Raw genomic sequence first — 23,941 nt, forward strand, 5'->3', positions numbered from 1 at the left:
TGAACCATTTCTGGAATCTTACTATTCATAGAGTTTAAAGCTAGAAGGGACCATTAGATCATCTAGTCTGACTTCCTGTATACCACAGGCAGTTAAATTTCTCCCAGTTATTCCTGTATCTAGTTTAGTAACTTTTGTCTAAAGAACGGCATCCAGTCTTGAGATGGAGAATCCACCATTTCCCGGGTAGTTTGTTCCAGTAGTTAATCACCCTCATTTGTGCCTTATTTTTAGTTTGGCTTTGCCTGGCTTCTGCTTCCAGCCATTGGTTCTTATGTCTGTCTCCACTAGATTAAAGAGCTCTTTAGTATCTGGTATTTTCTCCATGTGAAGGCGCTTATACACTATTATCAAGCCACCTCTTAATCTTCTTTTGGATAAGCTAAACAGACTGAGAGTTTCAGCCTCTCACTGTACAGTGAAACTATTGTTTGAAGGAGAATTGGTCCTTATTTACATGTATTTTAATTTCACGTGCAATAAAACCATGTTACCCTAAAACATCCCTTATAGAAATGATCATATGAATATTTTACAGAGTAAAACAGAAATAAGGTAAGGTAGTAAAATAAGAATGCAAACAAAGGTGTGAGCAAGCACACACTGTGTATATTTGCTCCTGTGACTTAAAATGGCTCTTTCCATATATTAATTTAGGGATATATATATATATATATATATATTTTAAGTAAATTATCTGCTGATGTAGCTGTGCCAGTTTATACACCAGCAGAGAATTTGGCCCATACTGTAATGTGTGTATCACAGGTACTAGGCTAGTTGCACCTCCGTCCACTGTCTCTGAGTGCATCCTCTTAGGCGTCAGGTCTCGTACCCGTACCTATCTTGCTTGGGGTGGAATTCCACAGTTCTCTCATTCTTAGACTGGGCCCTAGCCTACCACACCCTGTGTCTCAGGTGTGCTCCGTTCTCTTCAGGAATCTGTGACAAGTGGTGAATATAGTGACCAAAAACTCTTCTTAAACCAAGGAATTGTTAGCTTTGTGGTAAGAACAAAACATTTAGAAAAACAGGATTTTAAAATAATTCTCTACACATGTCTGTTTTCCCTTAAGTCTGACCATCCACTGATGGTGAACTAGGTAGGCTTAACTTCTTCAGACACTCCAATGGATGCCTGTGTCTTAGTCTGGGACTCCTGAACAGCACTCCGTCTTTTGAGAGAGAGACCTTTTTTCAAATTGCTGTAGTCTTTTTGATCTCTGGTGTCCGCCAGCCTTTCCCGGTAAGGATATTGTCCCTTAACAGCCCTCAAGTGTTTGCACAGAAATTGCTGATCTTAAGCCATTCACTTCCCTTCCTACTTGTTTTTCTCTGCTTTTAAACAAGCCCAGTATATTCATACAGTAAACATCCCAGTAGCCTGGTGAAAATACAATATTAAATTATTACAGAGTAGTTCCAGTTCCTTCATATTTGCATCTATAGTTATATATTCGGTATACATATAGTACACGGTCTGTATAATATATATGTACACAGTTGGCCAACTTTTCGCCTGAGCTACACCCATGTAAAAGTCACTTGAGATTGCATGGGTGTAACTGAACAGAATTTGGCCTACTATAGTAAAGGAAAGAGAGAGAGAGACACATACACACATGTGTTTCAACTTTTAAAATTGGGGACAATAGTGTTTTAAGACACTTTAAGCCAGGAAATTTAAAATAGAAGTCCTCATTGGAATAACAAAGTGCAGTGTATGTGCGAGGGGAAATGGTAAAAGCATTAAAGTTCAGCAACAGAGCAAAGACAAGGAAACAGTCATCTGACGTGTGAGCTGGGAAGGGAGTGTCCAGTGATGCCTGGATCTGTTTTAGTATATTCATGGTGCTAGGCTGAAGACATGAAGTAATTCTAGAATGCTAACTAAGCACTGCAGTGTTGCATTATTTTCCTACTGTTTAAGGTAATCTAGCTCAGTGGTTTGAGCATTGGCCTGCTAAACCCAGGGTTGTGAGTTCAATCCTTGAGGGGGCCATTTAGGGATCTGGGGCAAAAATCTGTCTGGGGATTGGTCCTGCTTTGAGCAGGCGGTTGGACTAGATGACCTCCTGAGGTCCCTTCCAACCCTGATATTCTATGATTCTATGAAAGACTTTAGGGCACACTAATTTGTTGCTCGCTTTCAGCAGCACCAGTTGGTTATGGCAGACCTGACTAACTACAGGCTTTGTTACATCTGAGTGCAGCCAACAGGCCACTTCAACTGCGTTTCTGCTAATAAGTTTATAGGGGCATCTGATTGTTAGTAAATATTGTGTAAGATTCTGCATTGTTTTGTGTCCGATAGGCTGTAGCAGATGAGGACAACTCATATTTGTGAAAAGACAAGTCAGTATTTAAATATTGGCCCTGTAATAGAACATAGAATTTTGCCACCTTCAACTCCATCTGTAATGGTGTTAATAGATTCTGTTTGGATCCTGAATTTTACAATAACTGTCAATAATCCGATTCTCTTCTGCACGTGGCATGGGTAGCTGGGGCCTTTGGAGAGTATGGCATGGTCTTTTTGTATTTGATTACCTAGTTCCCTGATTATTTTGTTATTTGTATTGGGATTGTTATAGGTGGGCTTTTTATCTTGTAGGATTATGTTAGTGCAAATAAACACTTTGGTATAAATCAAAATAAATAAATAATATCTGCAAGGACATTCACACAATTTAAGGACTAGAAATCTCTTACCTTTCTTTGACCTGTGTCTTTTATCCTAATTATTAGGTTAAGGCTGTCTTAGAGCCCTTGTATTTGTCTAATTTTCAGGATGCTGTTTATGGAAGAAAACCTGCGGCACCTCGTCTCAGAGGGAGAAAAGACGTCTCAGGGAGGGTCTCGAACCCTGGGCTCCAGCCCAAGCCTGAAGATCTACACTGCTATTTTTTAGCTCTGTAGCCTGAGCCCTGTGACCTGAGTCAATTGACCCGGGCTCTGAGACTGGGCACTGTGGCTTTTCCTTTGCAGTGTAGACTTACCTATCAAGTCTCAAGGGAGATTTACTTGAGGCTAGAGATTTGGATTATGTCTTCCTATTTATTTGTGCCCCCCCGCTACAGTTTTGCCCATCTTTCTTTTTTCTCACTCTAAACTTATAGGATTGTCATTACTCACCTCTGATGAGGAAAACAGCGATACTGTGTTGACAGCAGTGAAACTTATCAAAGAAAGATAATTTCACTGTTGAAGCCATTTGCTGTTCTGTAAAAGCATCATGTGCTCCACAAATGGGAGTCAAATGAAACAGCTTCCAGGATAGGGAAGCAACAGAATAGGGGAGTAAACCCAAAGAAGGGAGTCAGAGCTTGCAGAAGAAAATGTGTGGAGGGGCAGATAGGTCCCTAGTGGAGGACACTCCTGCATTAGGCCAGGCACTTTGTAATCTTATATCCTTTAAATGGCTGTTGTTTGTGCATTATACTGGCAGAATGTGGAAAGATTTTTCTTATGGGACTTCCAATCGAGGGGCCTAATTTGTACACTGTGCTGTTCATACATTTTCCATTGAAACCAATAGTGGCTCCATGTGCGGAGTGGCTGCCAGGCTGGCCCCTTAATTTTGTACAGCTGTCTTCAATAGAAATGGAAAAGAAACTTTTCTGTTGCTAATATTGCAGAACCTTACATCCCATACAAACTTTGTGTTACTAGGTTCGCAAACTGATGTCATGTGCTATAAACCCAACTGATATTGAGTATCTCAAATTGATTACTAGTGTTGCTGACTAGATAGAATATAATTACCGCAAAGTACTAAGTTTCCAAGGAAGATCTTCAAGAGGGATGGGAAAATTCCAGCCCTTCCCCACTTCGCCTGCCAACCTTCCTTCCAAAGAAAGCATTTGAGCTGCTAATACAGTACATAGTTCTGATGCTGAATTATTAGCCTGAGAGGAATCTGAGTGTAGGCTTGCATTGGCTGTTGCTACCTGCTGCAACCAGTGTTGCCAGACTCAGGCATATAAAAACTATACCAGAAAAGACAAATTGGATGAAAAATAGAAAGAGGGAGAAAGAGTGGAGTAGAGAAGATAATGGGGATATAATATAATCCCATATCAGGTGCATGTATCTCAGTAAAATATAACACTTTCCTGCCTCTTCATATTCTGCTATCTATATAACTGGCTCAGCAAATATGTGAAATAATTGTCCATACCTTTTGTGTGCATAAATGTCACATCATGCTATGCTTAGTGGGAATTAGTTAGGTTTTGTTAGACACATGTGTGTTTTACCTAGGGAATAAAAAAGGAAGATTTCTAATGTTTGTTGTCTTGGCATGACAGAGTTCTTCCTCCTACGTGATTTTGTAGCCATGATGAAGCTTATGAAACAGCGCACCTGTGCTATCCTCACAGTAGTTCCCTTTGTTTCTATGGCAGTGTCTAATGTTAATAGGATCTGGCATGTCAAGGCTGCAGACAAAGGCTTTTCTTTCATTTTGCTTTGGAACGTTTTGCCATGTCCATTGACTGCAACAGATAATTTTTAATGTCTGTAGGTTAAATTAGAAAACTAAAACAGGTTTTTAGTATCTTGCCAGGGGAGCTATCCTTGAGAAATGAATGGAAGGGCCTCTATATTCATTTATTCACCACTTTGTCAGGAACAATGCAAAATGGGTTATGTGTCAAAGAGAATAGGCCTCTCACTATAAACTATGTTGGACTTGATGTTCTGCTGTTGTACAAGGAATTAAACCTACAATACTGATTCTTGCCAGTGGCCGTTGTGCCTCCTTTGCTCACAATGTTGAGAAATGAACCCTTCTATGGATGTTGGACATTTCTCATCTCCCCTTTTATCGTGGGGCCTCTCTGCATTACGGTTTTGCCTCTGTGGTTGCTAAGGCCAGGGAGTTCTGCAGGCCGGCACTGCTCCACAGCTGTGGAACATGAGTACAATTGAAATGCCAAGAAAATTAGTGAAGTCAGGGCCATGGAACGTCCACTCTGTCAGCCAAGAAGAGTCTTAAAAGTGGAAAGGGACCAAATGATGGAAAATAACATGGTGTCTTCCATCAAATTGGGGGAAAAAATCCTTCTTGGCAGGAGACCAGATAATTAACATCACTCTATCTCCTCCCAACCTAATAAAGCAAACAACTCGCTGGCATTTTGAAATTGAGTGACAAGCTCATTCCCAACTATGGCTGCACTGAAATAAGTCTAAGAATCATCTGGCATTAAGTCCATGGCCCAAATACTGCTTATGGGCAACAAAAGGGGAATAAAAAGCAATTCCTCAGAATTAGGAGGAATTTTCCACAGGGAATGTGCTGCTCGTTAGTATGAGCTTTTCAGCCCATGGCAGTGCTTTTTGGGAAGGCCTGGAGCCAAACATGTCACAATACTAATTTATATATTTTAAAAGCCTCCTGTGCACTGAACATTTTTCTGTCTAATTGACTTGTCAGGTGCGGTGGCAAGATATGCAGAAAGGTAATCACAGGGGCCCTGGAATAATTCACAATGAACAGAGCCCCACCTCAGGTTCCATATTTGATATCTGTACAATGCATCCCTCTAATTACAGCTGCTATTTTGTATTTACATGTATGTTGTTTCAGCTTGAATTGTTTGCAGGTTTATCAATAACTGGTTAAACAACATGATCTCTTTTAGTAGTTGGGATGAGTGTTAAAAGCAAACTAAAACATCGAATCTGATAACTTTATTAGTGGGAACCAACCCAGTATCTAGAGCACTAAAATAAAATGGCCGAAAGTGACAAGTAGCAAAGTTGTTTAAATTGCAAGCTTTTCTTTGTGGATCAAAGCCTATTAAGAGTCAGAAGTTTGATTGGCTGACTGCTTCTTCCAAATTTACACATAATCCTGGGGGGAAATTTTAGTACTGAAAGGATGAAAAGAATAATTTTCACAGTCTCTTTAGTGATTTAGCAGATGTTTGTAAAAATCTTTGGGATTTCAGGAGACAGACAGGAAGGTACAAACTTGGGCGAGGGAAACCTTTTAAACAGAAGTACCATAGGTGATAGGTTTCCTTGCATAAATTCACAAAACTAGATTTGTGATGTGTTTTATAGTACTTAAAGTTTGTAGGTCAGATCCTCAGTTTGCTTGATGCGTATATGAAATAGTAGCTGGCAGGCTCATTCTGAATATTCAAAGCAATCTGGTAAGCCAGCTTCTGTGATGTGATTTTGGCAGGCATGTTGCTGTCATTTAAACAACAACAGTCTTGTTGCCACACTGGCTGCCAAGAGATGGTGCTTTAGGATCCCTATACATAACTGGTGCAGAAACTCTCAGGTACTGGATTCTGGTGGTCTCATTTGAGAGTAGAAACAACACTATTTAACACCAATGCTAGACTACATGGTGTAGAAATCAGTTTCCTCAAGGGAATGGGCTTTTGAAGAACAGTTGTTGTGTTCTAAATTTGGAATCCCAGATTTTCTCTGTTCAGATTCTGGGTGGCATGCACTGTGTTTTTATTGACAGACACATTTAAAGCTCTTGTCTTTTACAGAGCTGTATGCATGCTGTCAGTAGCAGTGTCTCCTAACTTGACACTTTTTAACGGGTAATTAGAGGGGGTATTTTATTGGAGAAGCAATGTGGTCTAATGGATTGGGTGCAGGACTGGGAATTAGGAGACATGAGTTCTATTCCTGGCTCTGACTTTGGGTGAGAGTTAAAAGCAAAATAAAATGTATGACCTTAAACAAGTCATTTCCCCCTCATACCCTTGGTCTTTAAATTGTGAACACAGGGACTGTGTATCATTATTAGGGTGACCAGATGTCCTGTCTTTAAAGGGACAGTCCCATTTTTAAAGGGATTTTTTTTCATATACAGGCTCCTATTACTCCCCACCCCCATCCCGATTTTTCACAGTTGCTATCTGGTAACCCTAATCATTATGCATCTGGACACTACTTAAGACAATAGGGCCCCAAAGTTGGATGCGGCCTCAAGATGTTACCATAATACTACTAAATAATATAAATAATAATAATATGGAGGAACAAATGCTGTATACCATGCAAGAACAATTTTTGTATTCATACATGATATTCATTGGGAAAAGTGTAATACAAATCACAGGGTCTGTAATTCCCAGACTACCGATGCACTCAATCTTTAAAATGTATATTAAGTGTTCTGCTTTTCTGCCACAGCACTGAATGAGCACTTTGGAAAACTCAGCCTCATGTCAATATTTCACTGCTTCCTTCCCATGCTAAGAGAAATATGGGGCTTTCCAAAGAGCTGATTCAGCTCATGGGGCGGGGGGGGGGGGGGGAGGGGAGGGGTTGGTGGTGGAAGGGATGGCCTGGTGGTGGTAATAATATGTTTTAAAAATAAGAGGAATGGTGTGACAGCGCCCTTGTGGAAAAACCCTATTCTTTGAATAGGAATTAAATCAATAGGTTTCTACAGAAATTGAAACCCTGATTCAGAAGAGCACTTAAACATGTGCTTAGCTTTATGCACCTTTTAAAGCATGAGTAAATGTTGTCTAGAATGGGGATACTTTCCTGAATCTGGGCCCAAATAAGGTTCTGTAGAAACTACTCTAAAATCTCCATAGTATTTAATAGAGAATGATATTGTTTCTGTGGGTTGATTTTAGAGATTTCATATTGTTCTCTATTGAATTCCATATAATTTTTCTGTAAGGGACCTTATTAATTATTACAGTAGCACCCAAAATGTACAGAACTATAAAATACATTGTAATTGTTAGTTATGTTTGCTAAACTAATATCCTATTCAGATATCCATTTTTTCATATTAGTAACTATAACCTGAGCAGTATCCTCTATCCTATAACAAATTATCTATTATTTTTATAATGCCATTATTTTTCATGATGCTTTGAAGGAAAATAAGACTCAATCCTTGCCCAAAAAGGTTTAAATCAATGTGGTGCAGCCCACAAAAATGGCAATAGAGCATGTGGGAGATGAGTAGCAAGGTGGGATGAGAAAGGAGGTTCTGCTAATGGGAGCATCATTTCACACTGTTTAAGCATATTTCCTATTTGCTATGTTAAAATGTTTTTAAATGAATATAACAAATAATTATCTCTACTTTTTTTTACCCAATGAGATGGTGTTGCTTGAACTAAAATGTTGACTAAAATACAGCATTAAGTTATTTTGATGATTATGCATCTTGTGAGAAATGACCGATATAAGTTAAGAATGACATATATAGTACATGCCTGGAGATTTCAGAATGCATGGCTTATACTTACTTCTTTTGAGCCAGATTCTCTGGATTTGTTGAAAAGTTGTAGCACCCTAAAGAACGAACAGTGCTGGGCTTCATAGTCAGATATACGCTATCACTAAGTTACAGCTTAAAATGGTTGAAATATGGTCATGCAGCGTAGGTGCCAGAATCTCTTGCTTTTATAATCATGTGAAAATCTGTTGTTTAAACCCATCAGAATAATTATTTATGACCTTTGTTAACCACCTCAGGATATACTGCTATTCATAATTACTGGCATTTTTAAAATCTGCCAGTCTTCTTTTACAAACTCCTATTTAAGGCTGGCTCTGTGGCCAAGCTTCATGATGCTATGGGCTCTGTATCTCCCAACTAGCAGAGAGATGACAATTTCGGTTTAGGAGCATGAGTGAGTTACTGAGTGCTACAGTAGATTTTCTTCCCAGCCTCTTATGACTGGCAGGTTCCAGTGGGGGCAGAGTTGTGTCCTTAAGGTGGACGTTGTTGATGGTCAGTAAAGGAGAATGGTGTGTATGCTGGAAAGTTGTAAGAAGTGCTTTAAAGGTAAGAGTGACCCTTGGAGGGTGAGGGATGGGGAGAGGAGGAAGGAAAATTGATTGATTTAATATGAATAAATTGCTGAAAGTGCAGCAAATCCTTCTGAGCATTGGGGATAGCTTGAGTACTGCCTTGCATAGACCCGGGGCTCTTGGGCATATGCTCTAGGGGTTCTGTTTTTTAAACCATAATTATAACTTTTTAAAGAACTGTCTTAAATAATCTTTTTTTTTTTTTAATGGCAAAGTTCCCTTACAGAGGAGCAGTCAGTGGAATTCCTATCCCGTTCACATTGTCCTCTGTAAATTACAGCCTGTGTCACTTTCTGTTCAGAAACCCCATGATTTCCTTCTTGGTCATGTAGGTCAGCGGCCTAATAGGCTATGGGGTTTTGCATGTGTGGTTATAGACAGTGTGGGAAGATAGGTTGGCGTTGAATAGTTTTATAATGTTTATTTCATTGCTCAAACTGATGTAATCATAATCCATGTAAACCCATAAAACCAGATTTTTCCCTGCAACTTTAAGATACTGAAGTAGCCAAAAATAAAACTAGAAACAAGAAATGGAATCCCTACATATGTCCTCATCCAAGAATAGGGAGGAGACTGGAAATGGGATGGCAGAATAAATTAAAGAAACCCATTGTGGGGGTCGGGAGGTAACTTCATAAGTTTGAGATGGTTTAAAATATACCTGGTTTGCAGAAGCTATTGTGTGTACAGTTCCGTTCCTAACATCTTGTCATGCAGTTTCTTATTTAGACATATCAGGCAAGCAGACATGGCACTAGCAGCTGCCGTGGGAGTGATCAATGCAGCCACAGGATTACTGGGGAGTGTGCTTTACTAGCTCTGTCTCTGTCTCATTGCCGCAAGCAGATGGTCTCTTGTAAGTGGCACTGACTTGCTCTAATGCAAAGGGTGGAGAACAAAGAGAGAGGGGAAGATTAGAAGATGATTTAGTAGTTAAAAGAATAGCTGTAGATAGATCAAAGAGCTTTCTGTACCATCATTATACATATACACACACATACCATTGATAAAATATGTTCATGTCTAGCCCTCGATTTCAGTCATTTGTTAAATGGTAGGGAGTAGTATTCACATTTGTCTGTCCACCTCAGCAACTGCTAGTTACTTCAGTATAGTATCTATGCAAAACAGGCACTTCTGACAATGTTACCCTTCAGTCTAGTGACTTAGAATTCTGAGTTCTATTTTCCAAAGTAGGCACTTAAGAGCCCAAGTCTCGCTGGAAGTCAATGGGATATAGGCTCCAAAGTGCTGAAAGGCCAGATTTTCAAAGGTTTTAGGCACCTAAAGATGCAGATAGGCACCTAGTGGGATTTTCAGAAGCACCTAGGCACCTAACTTCCATGGATTTCAAAGGGCATTAGATGCCCAGGTGCTTTTGAAAATCCCAGTAGATGCCTATCTGCATCTTTAGGTGCCTAAATACCTTTAGAAACCTGGCCCTAAATCACTTTTGAAAATGGGACTTAGACTCGTAAGTCGTATCAGTACTTTTGAAAATGTTACCCTACAATCTAAAAAGACTATTTAACAGCATGGGCCAAATTGTTGGAAGCTTCAACTCAAACCTCAGAAATTAGATGAATGATTTCCCCCCCCCCGCCCCCCCCGACCAATAGTTGCAAACTTGGGTTTGTGCACATAAGCTACCTTTATGTATGTAAAAACCTAGGCATATGTTGACTTGCACATACAAATATAGCATAGCATGCGCATACAGCCATGTTTTTTTCACACTTTGCCCGATGATTATTTGAAGAAAAAAAAATGCACATACAGAAACTATTCTCTGTGAAATTGTGCTCCCAGATTTAAAGCTTGCATTTGAAAATGTGGCCCAGTGCGTTTGTTCCATAAATATAAAGAATTGGTTTAATGACTTTAGGTCAAACTTTATTTAGCATTAAAATAAATATCTATCTGCTGCCTAACATATCCTTAGAAAATATTTCTGGAAGTTACACTTTCATTTATGGTAGGTAAAAAATAATCTTTATGTCTATTACAGCAGGCAGTTGAAGCAGGTGATAAAGTTGGATGCAGAACTAGCTGAGTCACTATAGCTCGAAGAAGAAAAATGAATTTTCTTGTAGTATGTTCTTTAATGCAATAACCTAGAATGGTATGCATCTGCGCACCTGTGAAATGATTGTCTGATTAACAAGTTAGGTACAATAGCCGGTAAGAATAATTAACATGGAGAGCCAATACATGTAGAAAAACAAAATGTGAAATCAAGAGTATTATAAGATAGCTAAGATTATATGTAAAATATTTGTGTCACAACCTGGCTTGCTATCGCACTGTTTGCGCACCAGTCTCCTGTGAATGGACCCAACAGCTGGGCCCCATATGCTTCTCAGCCCACTAGGTCTGGATAGAGTCAAATCATTCTTTCTGTCTCTAGAGTTCCTGGGGTACACTGGGGCTCAAGCCTCTCATCTGAGCCCTTCTTTGGGATATGTGACTCCACAATCTAGCTGACCTAGTCCCTGAAACCAACTTCCCCAGCCCCCTCCCACCCTCCCCAGTCATTAACACCTGCTCCCTCAAAGTTCCACATGGCTGTGGGGACTCTGGCTTCTAATTTAACCCCTTTGGGGATGATACAGCAGGGAAGCAAAGAACACAGGCTTGGCTAAGGAATTTCTTAACCACAGTCACTTTACTTTTAAAAATCCCTAGAAAGGTACAGATCTATGCAAAATAAGTAAAGTCCTGACACACACACACACACACACCCTCCCCTAGACTGATCTCTCCTCTCCTCTGAGTCTGAGGTTTGTTTGTCAACATTTCAGTCTAGGCAGAATGCCTTCTGTCTCTCCAGGCATTCTGACTTACATATGGTGATGGTCTGCTCCCCTGCTCAGAGAAGCACCCCCACTTAAACACAGACTCCTTTCTTTTCCCATGTGTCCAAGCTGAGGTCTAGCAGCCATGCAGACACCTCTGTGTAGAAGATCCATTGTGCCATGGGGTTGAGCCAGCAGTTGAGACCATTAAAGTTGATGGCTCCAGATTGTTCTGTGATTGTCCTTTGGTGAGGTGTCAAGTATATTTCCTGGTTAGGACGGCTATCTGAAATGCAATCGAATAATCTTACCTTTGGCAAGGTGATGTGTTCAGCACCCCATACAAAATGGAGGTCCCATTGCAATATGGAGGTTACGATACAAAATGGAGTTCACAATTTGATACGGACATACTTGTCTCTGGAATAAATTGCCTAGGGAGGTTGTGGAATCTCCATCTCTGGAGATATTTAAGAGTAGGTTAGATAAATGTCTATCAGGGATGGTCTAGACAGTATTTGGTCCTGCCATGCGGGCAGGGGACTGGACTCGATGACCTCTCGAGGTCCCTTCCAGTCCTAGAATCTATGAATCTATGAGTCTCTGTTAAAACTTTAAAATGCTGGGCTGTCATCTTTACAAATGGTTAGGCCTAATAAATCTGGTCTTTTAAGAATAAATATTTATTACACTCACAAATGTATCTAGAGCTTGTGAAAGTGAGGGAAATGAAGTACTGACCTGAGGTAGAGGTAATACAGTGCAGACAGATGCCATACAGATTTCCTCCAATGCCTCTCACTCCTGATCTTGTCAAACTGTTGCTATTCCAGTCCTGAACCTTGAACTTCACAATTATGTGGGATTGAGCAGGAATCTGTGGTGGTTTTGTGGCATGTTCAGAAGGAGGCAAATATGTTGTTGTTGTTGTTTGTATTACTGTAGCACCTAGGAGCCCTAGTCATGGACCAGGACCCCCTGTGCTAGGTGCTGTTCAAACTATGAACAAAAACACAGCTCTGCCCCAGTGGGCTTGTCATCTAAGTATAAGACAAGAGACAACAGATGGCTAGAGACAGAAGGTGTTGTACAAGTAAAAATGAGAGACTATTGCTCAGCATGTGGGCAGTGGTATGGTCTTAATATTAGATGCATTCATGGACTTGTACACATGGTCACATTCTAGTCTTCGTATCCACTTTAAGCTTAATGACGAGTGTGGTTCATAAGAAACCCTAACAACGTTTTTTGAGTAGAATGAATTTAAGGAAAGTTAGGGAAGCCAAGTTCCCCTTATAAAAATATTCCAGAGCTTAAAAGAAGATGAGTTTCTCCAGTTAATTGTTTACCATTTGATCACTGAGGCAAGCACCTTGAAATATTAATAATTATGTTCACTTGGCTGAGGACTATAGGAATGGTACCTCTGTAGTGGCAATGTAAAAATGCTCTGTGTTCAGAACACGTCATAAACGATGTTTCTTCTGTTAGCTCATCAATGCCTCTGGTGAATTTGCAACTCTTTAGTTCATTCAATGTATTTGCTTCTATAATATAGGGAGACAGAGCAGATTTGTCTCCTGAAAACAAACTGTCAAAGCTGATAGTAGACTTTATTAATATTGAAAAAAACACCCTGTGAAGATTTAAATAGATTTGTCATTGTATGCGAATTTCAGTATTCCCCTGAGCAGTGATACACAACCTTTACCCCAAATATACAAGTAACATGCTGAAGCTTGAGTGTATAGATTAGTGTTGAGTATGAAATACGGAGCGATATTTTTAGTCTATCCGCTCTTCTTCACAGATCTCTGCTATGAACAGTATCTGGATGAACCAGTCAATTTTTTAAGATATTTCAGAAAAATTGGAAATATAAATTCATTTTTTGTAATTAGGTTTAGTAAGAGTGAGAGGAAGGATGACCTTATGTTTCGGGCACTAACCTAGGACGTGGGACACCTCCATTCTATTCTCTGCTCCACTACAGACTTGTGCAAGTCACTTAGGCCTGGTCTGCCCTTAAAATTTATACTGACATACCTATGGCTGTCAGGGATGTGGAAAAAGCCACACCTGCTAGGAACATAGCTCTGTTCTTGGCTTAGCTAACATTGTTTAGAGAGATAAAATCGCTACAGTGGCAGAAAAACACCTTCTGTGGGCATATGCTGTGTCTACACTATATACTTTGTAGTTCATATGTAACCTTAGTCTGTCTATGCCTAGGGATAAATACATTTAAGATTGTAAGGCGCTCAGATACTACAGTGATGGGAACAAAAGAAGCACCTAAAATAGACAAATACCAATAAATTGATCGAGAATAGTGGGAAGTGTTCATCTGTGAATGTGAAAAGATTCATCTCAGGGACTTGTTCCTCCTTTGTTTTTGTATTTTCTCTTACGTTGAATAAACTGCATGTGCTATGATTTTTGGGTCACCTTGACTTCAGGCATATTTAGGTGTAAGCTGGGAGAAGTTGTTCTTCTTTCTGTCTTTAACTATAGCTGCAGTATTAATATATTCCACATGCTATTCCTTATCTAATGTAGATCCTGATCCTGCATATGCATTGATAGACCCCCTATTGACTTCAGTTAGGCTCTGTGCAGGTTTAAAGGCTCATTTGGGTTCAGTTGCAAGATTGAGGTCTTACTCTGCAGTCCATAATCATAGGAAAGTCAGTGAGGCTATTCCTGGGAGTAAGTGCTTACTCAGTGTGAGTGAGGATTTCAGAATTGGGCCCTTATCTTCTTCTTCTTTTTTTAAATAGCTCTCACATTTTTATGGAGCATGGCATTTTTCATTTTCTAACTTGGCTGTTTTCTACATGTTAAAAGTTTTTAACTTTTATATTTTCTTTAAAATATGTACAGAGACTGTGGGCACGTCGGTCTATCGGGGATCGACTTACCGCGTCTAGTGAAGACGCGATAAAATCGATCCCTGATGGCTCTACCGTCGACTCTGGAAATCCACCGTGGCAAGAGGCAGTAGCGGAGTCGACGGCGGCGCGGCAGCCGTCGACTTGCCGCCGTCCTCGCAGCCAGGTAAATCGACCTAAAATACGCCACTTCAGCTACGCTATTCACGTAGCTGAAGTTCTTCTTCAAGTGATTGTTCACGTCCATTACACATTAGGTGTGCGCGCGCCGCGTGCACGAACGTCGGAAACTTTTTCCCTCAGCGGCTCCCGTCGGGCCTGCAGGGTCTCCCCTCCCGCCAGAGCGGCGCCCCGCTCTAGCGTATATATATCCCTGCCAGCCCGACCCTCCCTCAGTTCCTTCTTACCGTCCGTGGCGACGTTGGAACAACTCTGTCTCTCATCTGAGAGTGTCCCTTAGCATAGTAATTAGTGTTACAGTTATCAGTTCGTTAGTAGTTAGTAGTTAGTGTTAAGCTAGCAGTTATCAGTTCTTTACAAAGGCTTAAACTCTTTGTGTTAGGTGTTTGGCTAACCCCGGCACCGGCCCTGGGCGGCGGGGCATGCCGCACGCCCAAGGCTTCAAGGCTTGTGCCACGTGCCGCAAGCCTATGCCATTGAGTGATCCACACGAATCGTGTCTCCGTTGCCTGGGGGAAGCACACCAAAAGGAGCGCTGCAAGATCTGTAAGGCTTTCAAGCCCAGGACTAAGAAAGAGAGAGACTTTCGCCTTAAGCAGCTGCTCATGGAGTCGGCGTTACAGCCCTCCACTTCTACGGCACCGTCAACCTCGGTGCGGAGTGCCCCGGCATCGGTTCGGGATCCGACGCCGGCGGGGCAACCTAAGCCTACGGCACCGGCTTGGAGGGAACACCCCCGGCACCGGCCACTTCACCGGCTAAGCCGAAGGGCCAACCCAAGGCCCGAGGACGTTCCCCGCACAAGAGGGTAGCGCCCGCGAAGACCGCAAGTGCCACTAAAGCCGTTGCGGTCCCAACACAGATCCCGGTGCCAGTGGCTCCGGCGCCGAAAGGCCCGTCGAGCCCCGGGATAGGCGCGTCGAGTGAGGAGGAAGGGCTGGAGGAACTGTTGGAACAGCCCTCCACCCCGGACACATTTGAGGCAGCAAAGGACCTCATTGAATTGTCCGCTGAAGGCACCCTCTGCGCTAAGGACATTCCGCCGAGACTGCCGTCCAAAGGCAAGCCGGCGATGATGCGCCCATCACGGTCGCCATCTCGGCACCGTTCGCGGCGCCAATCACGGTCGAGCTCCGCCTCGGTGGACTCCCGGCTTCCCTCCGCGCATCGGGCCGCACAACCGTCGGGCCCCAGCAGACCTGCTCGAGCAGGCACCGGGACGTTTCGGTCGCGCGATCCCTGAGACCGTCCTCCCGCAGCTGCTCCCGGTCCCGGGGCCACCGGTACCGATCCAGGTCCAGGTTGGCACGGCGCTACTCCCGGTCCCGGTCACGAAGGCACCGCTCTCCAACCACGGACCGGCACCGCCCCACGGCACCGCCGTGGCCCTCTAGATCACCGTCCATAGTTTCGGAGGTGGACTCGGGCCATTCCAGCAAATATGCCCACAGAGCGCAGACCAGTAGGGAGCACAAAGCCTCTTGGCAACCACAGTGGGGCCCCCCAGGGCAATGGCCATTCTGGACCCCTTGGGCCTACCATCAACAAGGCCCCCCGTCCAGAACCTCGAGATCGGGCCCCTCAGGACACCGGTCCCGCTCCCCACGGTGGCGCCCGCCCTCCCGCAGGGAGTCCACGGTATCCAGGCCACCAGAAAGGGAAAGGGCAGAATCGGCACCGGGCCCGGCACCGTCCCAGGCCCACGTCAGAGAACGCACTCCGGAGGAGCGCCCTGCTGATGAGGAGTTACAGGAGGAAGAGGACGCACAAAAGGCCATGACCTCCTCCTCCTCACCAGACGAAGCCGTGGCGGGGACAACAGTGTCCGGTCCTCCCCCGATTGTCCATCGGGCACACCAGGACCTGCTCCGCCGAGTAGCCCTCAATTTGGGGTTGCAGGCAGAGGAAACCGTAGAGCAGGAAGACATTCTAAGCCCGGAATGCCCCTCCAGGATTGCGCTCCCGCTCATAAAAACGGTCCAATCTAATTACAAGACCGTATAGCAAACACCAGCCTCCGCGGCGCCTACGGCAAAGGGCGTAGAGAGGAAATACTTCGCCCCATCCAAGGGGTTTGATTTCCTATTCTCCCATCCAACCCCATGTTCGCTGGTCGTCTCCGCGGTCAACGAATGGGAGCGACATGGCCAACAGGCCCCGGCCCCCAAGGCCAAGGAGGCAAAACGCTTGGACTTATTTGGGAGAAAGGTCTACTCGTCCGGAGGCCTCCAGCAGCGGATCGCGAATCAACAAGTGATCCTGAACAGGCACAATTTCAACTCCTGGGCATCGGTGTCCAAGTTCAAGGAAGCCTTGCCTCAGGGCTCGCAACCCGAGTTTGCTGCCTTAGTAGACGAAGGGAAGGCGGTAGCCAAAACCTCCTTACCTCCTTGTGGTCCAGGGAAGAAAAGTTGCTTCATATCAACCTGAAGGAGCTAAGGGCGGTTCGCCTCGCCTGCCAGACCTTTCACGCTACCATAAGAGGCCACAGCGTGTCGGTTCTGACGGACAACACTACCGCCATGTTCTACATAAACAAACAGGGCGGGTCCCGGTCCTCTCCCCTCTGTCACGAGGCACTCCGCCTCTGGGACTTTTGCATAGCCCATTCAGTCCACTTACTAGCGACATATCTCCCGGGGGTCCAAAACGGACTAGCGGACCACCTCAGCCGGTCCTATCTCATGCACGAGTGGACGTTGAAGCAGGACATCCTGCGTTCAATCTTCCGGAGGTGGGGGTTTCCCCAGGTGGATCTCTTCGCCACCGAGGACAACAGCCAATGCCCCCAGTTTTGTTCATTCCAGAACCGCAGTCCGGGCTCATTGGCAGATGCCTTCGCAATCCCGTGGGGCGGGAGCCTGGGGTATGCCTTCCCCCCATTCCCGCTCATCCACAGGGTCCTCCTCAAAACCCGCAGGGACAAGGCGACAGTCATCCTTATTGCCCCGGCGTGGCCACGGCAGCACTGGTTCACGTCCCTGTTGGAACTGTCCGTGTCCACTCCGATAACCCTCCCCCTCCATCACGACCTCATCACACAAGACCGAGGTCGCCTGCTCCACCCGAACCTACCGTCGCTACATCTCACGGCGTGGTTTCTCTCTGGCTAAACGATATGGAGCACGGGTGCTCTCATGAGGTCCAGCAAGTCCTCCTTGGTAGTAGAAAGCCCTCCACAAGAGCGACCTACCTTGCCAAATGGAAACGGTTCTCCCACTGGTGTGAGCCTCACCACATCCAGCCTCTGCAGGCCTCAATCCCATCAATTCTAGACTACTTGCTACACCTCAAGCATCAAGGGCTCGCCCCCGCCTCAATTAAGGTGCATCTGGCTGCCATATCGGCGTTCCACCCTGGGGAGTTGGGGGTTTCGGTGTTCTCCAACCCCACAGTAGTCCGATTCCTCAAGGGGTTGGAGAGGGTGTTACCCTACTCGCGCCCACCGGTCCCCGTGTGGAACCTCAACCTGGTCCTCACTAAGCTCATGGGGCCGCCCTTTGAACCCCTAGCCTCTTGCTCCCTCCTGCACCTCTCATGGAAGGTAGCGTTTCTCGTGGCCATCACATCAGCTAGGAGGGTATCGGAATTGAGAGCCCTCACTTCGGAACCTCCTTATACAGTTTTTTATAAGGATAAGGTGCAACTGAGGCCGCACCCCAAATTCCTTCCAAAAGTGGTCACGCACTTTCATATGGGGCAGGACATTTGTTTACCGGTGTTCTTCCCCAAGCCCCATACGGACCCCAGCCACCGCAGCCTGCATACCCTGGATGTCCGTCGGGCCTTGGCGTTTTATCTAGACTGCACCAGGCCATTCCGCAAATCGACTCAGCTGTTTATTGCCGTTGCGGAGCGAATGAGAGGCCAACCTATTTCGACGCAACGCTTGTCGGCATGGATTGTGCTTTGCATACGCACGTGCTACGAGCTCGCCAACGTACCAGCCCCGGAGATCAGGGCTCACTCAACTAGGGCCCAAGCGTCCTCGGCGGCCTTCTTGGCACAGGTTCCGCTCCAGGAAATCTGTAAAGCAGCCACCTGGTCGTCGGTGCATACGTTCACAGCCCACTACGCGATCCATCATCAGACCAGAGAGGATGCGGTTGTCGGCAGGGCTGTGCTTCAATCAGTTATTCCTTGACTCCTACCCTCCTCCAATGGTAAGCTTGTGAGTCACCTAATGTGTAATGGACGTGAACAATCACTCGAAGAAGAAAAAACGGTTACTTACCTTCTGTAACTGTTGTTCTTCGAGATGTGTTGTTCACGTCCATTACACTTCCCACCCTCCTTCCCCTCTGTCGGAGTCACCGGCAAGAAGGAACCGAGGGAGTGTCGGGCCGGCAGGGATATATATACGCTAGAGCGGGGCGCCGCTCTGGCGGGAGGGGAGACCCTGCAGGCCCGACGGGAGCCGCTGAGGGAAAAAGTTTCCGACGTTCGTGCACGCGGCGCGCGCACACCTAATGTGTAATGGACGTGAACAACACATCTCGAAGAACAACAGTTACAGAAGGTAAGTAACCGTTTTTTGCGTATCTTAGGTCGACCCCCCGCTGTAGTGTAGACCTAGCCTGTATGTATCCATATTGTACAGAACAAAACAAATATTAACACTTTTGTTAAAAGATTAGTTGTATCCCTCCTATGCCATGAGCACGCAGACGTGTGTACCAAAGTCAACTGTATCCACTAGACACTCAGATACTTTAGTAAAGCAAAGCCAATAACACCCATGTATATTAGCCACTCGAGTGAGCTCATATGGCCCCATAAATGTATTAGAAACATATTGACATTTCAAGCAAAGTGCACTCTCAAGTTCATGTCAAAGTCTACATGCATGCAAAAATTTATGAAAACCAGACTAAATTTATGGCTTTGCTTCAGCAAAGAGAACTGTTAAGATGTTTGTCAGATACAGCTGATAAAGATGCTTTGCTGGGGAACAAATGTTTGGAGAACTCACATGGCACTCCTTCCCCTCTGCTTACTGGAAGCCCATTTCTGTAATAGGCTTCTGCAGAGAAAATGAAAAGGGGTAAAGGAGGCATATCACAAACCAAGCAGAGGACTGGCCAGAGGGTCCATTCACAGTGCTGATCTGTGTAGTCTCTCTCTTGTTCCACCCAACTCCAGACCCAGGAATTTCAGGCTTCGGCTATCTACATGGCACCCACCCTACATTGGCCTCACAAAGCACCTTCTCACTGAGGATTCTTTTCCTTGGGCCCACTGTGGTGCAAAACAATTTCAAGGGAATATCGGCCTTTTAAGGTTTGTGTGCTTGTTCAGGATTGGGACCATGGAGAGAATTTCATACAGTACCCATATTTCAGGGACAGAAACATAGTTATTTAGAATTTTAAATGAAATCACAATCTCATCAGCTTTTGAACTTGCAACCTTCTGTACCAAATCCTGCACTTTACTACTGAACTAGGCTATAATGTCTTTAACACCCAAGCCTTGCGAACATTTAGTTTCAAAACTAACCATCATGCTAAACTCAGCTAGTTTCAGGCTGAACATAAACAAGAAGAACTACAGAGTCCAGTATTTTTATATTTTCTTTGAAATTGTAGTTGAAAATCTAAATAAAACCCTTCATTATCTGTTCATAGAAACAAAATTTTGGAGACTTAATTTCATGCTTCAGTTTGGTTTTGTAACAACATTTTTGTGACAGTCGTTCACACTGAAAGGTCTTTCTGGATCCCACAAAAGCTGAACTGAACAAAGCTACAGGCAACAGAGCAGAATAAACAAAACTAATTGGTTTCATTTTGAATTTTAGTTTCATCATACACAGTCTATGTTCTTTGTGCCTGAATCTATGCAAACTGTCAAAGCTTTGATGAAACTAATTGAAACTGAAACCTCACGACTCTGCTTAACAGCAGTGGGCCAAATTTCTGCTCTCCTATTCACACATCTCATTGACTTTATGGGTTCCTTGGGCACACATAAGAACAGAATATGGCCCCCTGGGTAACTGCTGAAAGTTCACGTTGTGAGTTTGTGAGATATAAACTCTGCAGTATATTTCTGATACAGAAACTCCTGAATAACAAACTGCGTCCAGCACTGAATCTAAGCCCAAGCCCAAGCCTTGTCAGAGTCCGTGGAGGTTTACATTTGGTTTCCCAGTTAGAGAGAGAGAGGTTAGACTAGCAAAGTGTAGATCTGGATTGGGGGATTCAGATCCAGTGTTCTCATTTGTCCCCATTTCTAACTGCATAACAAATTTTTTACTGTGACTGGAATTTTTTTTTTTTTTACAGGGTTGTTTTCCACATTCCTGATAAAGCCCTATGGACTCCTTTATTATTTTCCCTCATATACTTTCATCCCTGCTCTTGGCTCGTATTGCTACCACCATCTTTCTGGGTGAGGAAGATTGGATAGGATATCTTTTGAGGTCTATTACCACTGTCCCACAGTTTATCAGAAAGGCTGCTGCTGAAGGACGTTAGGGACACCCTCCCCTTCCCCCCCCCCCCCCCACTGCTATTTAGACACTGCTGCGACTGACAATTGAATCCAGATCTCCAACAGGTCAGTGGAAAGCACTACTACACTGCTTCCCCTGTGCCTGGAACTTAAACCATTTCTAGACACTAGACCAACAAAAGAAATTGTCAAACACTTCTCCATCCTGTTTTAATACTGATTTACCAGAAATCCCTATGCTGGGAGAAGAAAGCCACGCAAAGGTCTCAAAGTTTCAGACCAAGATAAACAGTGTATTGTAATATATTTAGCACATGATAATGCAGACTACAGAAAATTATATACAGAGGAGGGGAAAAATGCTTTCCCTGGCTGGGAGGATCTGAAACATTGAGAGCCAGGGGAATGAGTATTTAGAGGGAGGAAACTTTTCTGCCTTCCTCACTATGTATTTAAAAAACAAAGCAAAACTAAAACAAACAAAAAAATCCCCACCACTGAGTCTAACAATCAGAAGTAAAATTTTAAAAGATGTTTCAAAACTTTTGGCTGGGGTTTTCAAAGGTGCCCAAGGGTTTTAGGTGCTCAGATCCCATGAATGTCAATGGAATTTGAGCCCCTAACTCTCTTAGGCTCCTTTGAAAATCCCATCTTTAAAGTTTCCCTTTAAAGTGGATATTGATGTCCAAGGTTTCTGTAACCTCGTGTGTCTTATCTGAGATGCCAGTGTGAATGAATAAAAGTTTTGTAATCTGCTGTCTTTATGCAATGAGTGGTACTTCTGTAAGGTTTCTGAGATTCTTCTCTCACTTAGACTTGGTCTAGACTTATAAATTAGATTGACCTAGCTATGTCACTCAGGGCTGTGAAAAATGTTGTGCCCAGAATGAAATAGCTAGATTGACTTAACCTCTACTATAGACTCAGCTCTTCCACCAACCTAGCTTCCGCTTCTCAGAGAGATGGATTAACTACATCAATGGAAAAAAACCCTTCCGTGGATATAGGAAGCATCTACACTACCTCAGCATTACAGCTGAGTTGCTGTAGCACTTGTAGTGTAGACAAAGTCTTAGCATTGCGTTGAACCAAATGGTTTCTATTAAATGAGCAGCGCAGTTCCATTTCTTCCCAGTTATATTATGCAAGACTTTGACCTGCTCTATGTAAAAAGACATCAGAAGTGAAGCTGTGCTAAAGGCATTGTTCACAGAGGTACACATGAACTTTTTCATGGATTTGGCAGGACCCGGATTTGCACCATCAAATTTTAATTTGGTGGTTTTGAATGAGCAAACTCCAAAACTGGAGCAAAATGAACACCAAAACTCAAAGTTGAACCCTAGTGATAGCTACTGAGTTCCCTTTAGTTTTGACAAAAACTTGGCTCTTCTTTGCTTCAAACTAGGCTAGGGTAAGCATCTGTGATCTGTAGCAAAATGTTAGCAAACGTGGTCTGAGTTTCATCTAAATCAAGTTGGAATTCCCCTAATTTTATTGAATTCTTTTCAGGTAGCTGTACTCAGGAGTCCATTTCAGTGAGACATTTAAACATCTGAAAACGTTCTCAGTGGTGAAAATGAATCTGTAAATCTTCAGTGTTAACTGCTGTTTTGTTCATGTAGAGTATGCTAATTGCAGTGTCAGATGCAGGGTTTGGGGGCTACACTTAATTTATATTTCTAATTGGTTGTGGATTCAAAGTGACCTGTTTTGTACACACTGTGCTTGAGTGTAGTGTCCAGACCATACCAATGCGGTGTTCCTGATAACTTCATATTGTTCTTTTTTCTCTTGTACACTAGAAAGCTAGCACCTGTCAGTGAAATTTGTTTATCCTGCATTCACTTGAGACAAATGTCTAAAAATCAATCCTGGCAGTGAGTGTGAAGTAACGTTTTGAAGAGTACTGGATTCTCATGGTGAGGTGCAAGCTGTAGTTATTAAAGGGGATTAGGGAACACAGCTGGTGAGCAGATGGAATGTTTGTAATTTCAAAGCCAAACTCAGCCATAATCCAAAATGTGCACAAAGTCTGTTTGCTTCTTTACTAGCTCATTTCTTTTTCTCCAACTAGGATCATAACTCTAGACAAATTTGGCCCTGAAGATATGTTCTACTTAATAGATTTCTAATTCAGATAGTCATAGTTTATCATTCAGGCTGGACTGTAGTGTAATTTAGACTTGCAATATCATTAATTTGGGAAACTGTTAATGAACTGTGCTTCCCATCAGCAGGATAGTATTTTGGCTTAGGCTTCCTGTCCAGCCATGGATGTTGGGGCCGGATGAAAGGAAGCAGCTTCCCAACACACTACTTGCTGTGGCCCAGTGGCTTCTTACAGTGATTAGTGAAACAGAAGAGTAGCTCTGAATCTGGTAGCTCTGTGCGATGTACCTAATCACTCTCTTTTCATCCAGCACCCGTTGCTGTGGTATTCTCCTCACTGCCTGACTTCTGACTCTTTGCAAGACCAACCTTGCAATGCCACTGTGATATATTTTCTTGCATTTTGAGTCAATCAAATTCAATCCACATGGGTTTCAGTGAACCCAAATGGTGAAAGTGAAATTCAGTTGCAACCTCTTCAAAACCTCCCGTTTTCATCTGGTATTATTTTGAAGCAGTCTGAAATCGAAGACTTCTCCTGGTTTTTCATAAAAAAAGCATCGAGTGTCTCAGGCTGACTTTGAAACAGGACCGAGGTTCATTCAAAAAGTTTGCAACTCATTTGATGAGTTGTTAATGAAACCAGTAGAGTTGGTTGGGAACCGAAACTTCCATTCCGTGGGA

The 23,941-nt window shown here is 43.6% G+C and overlaps 1 protein-coding gene across 1 annotated transcript in view; it reads left to right on the forward strand.

Moving 5' to 3' along the window:
- The window catches only part of FNDC3B (fibronectin type III domain containing 3B), a 388,134-nt gene that overhangs the window by 217,346 nt on the left and 146,847 nt on the right, over positions 1 to 23,941 (forward strand). The window lies entirely within an intron of this gene.

Source organism: Emys orbicularis, chromosome 9 (assembly GCF_028017835.1).
Source record: "Emys orbicularis isolate rEmyOrb1 chromosome 9, rEmyOrb1.hap1, whole genome shotgun sequence".
Lineage (NCBI taxonomy): Eukaryota > Metazoa > Chordata > Testudines > Emydidae > Emys > Emys orbicularis.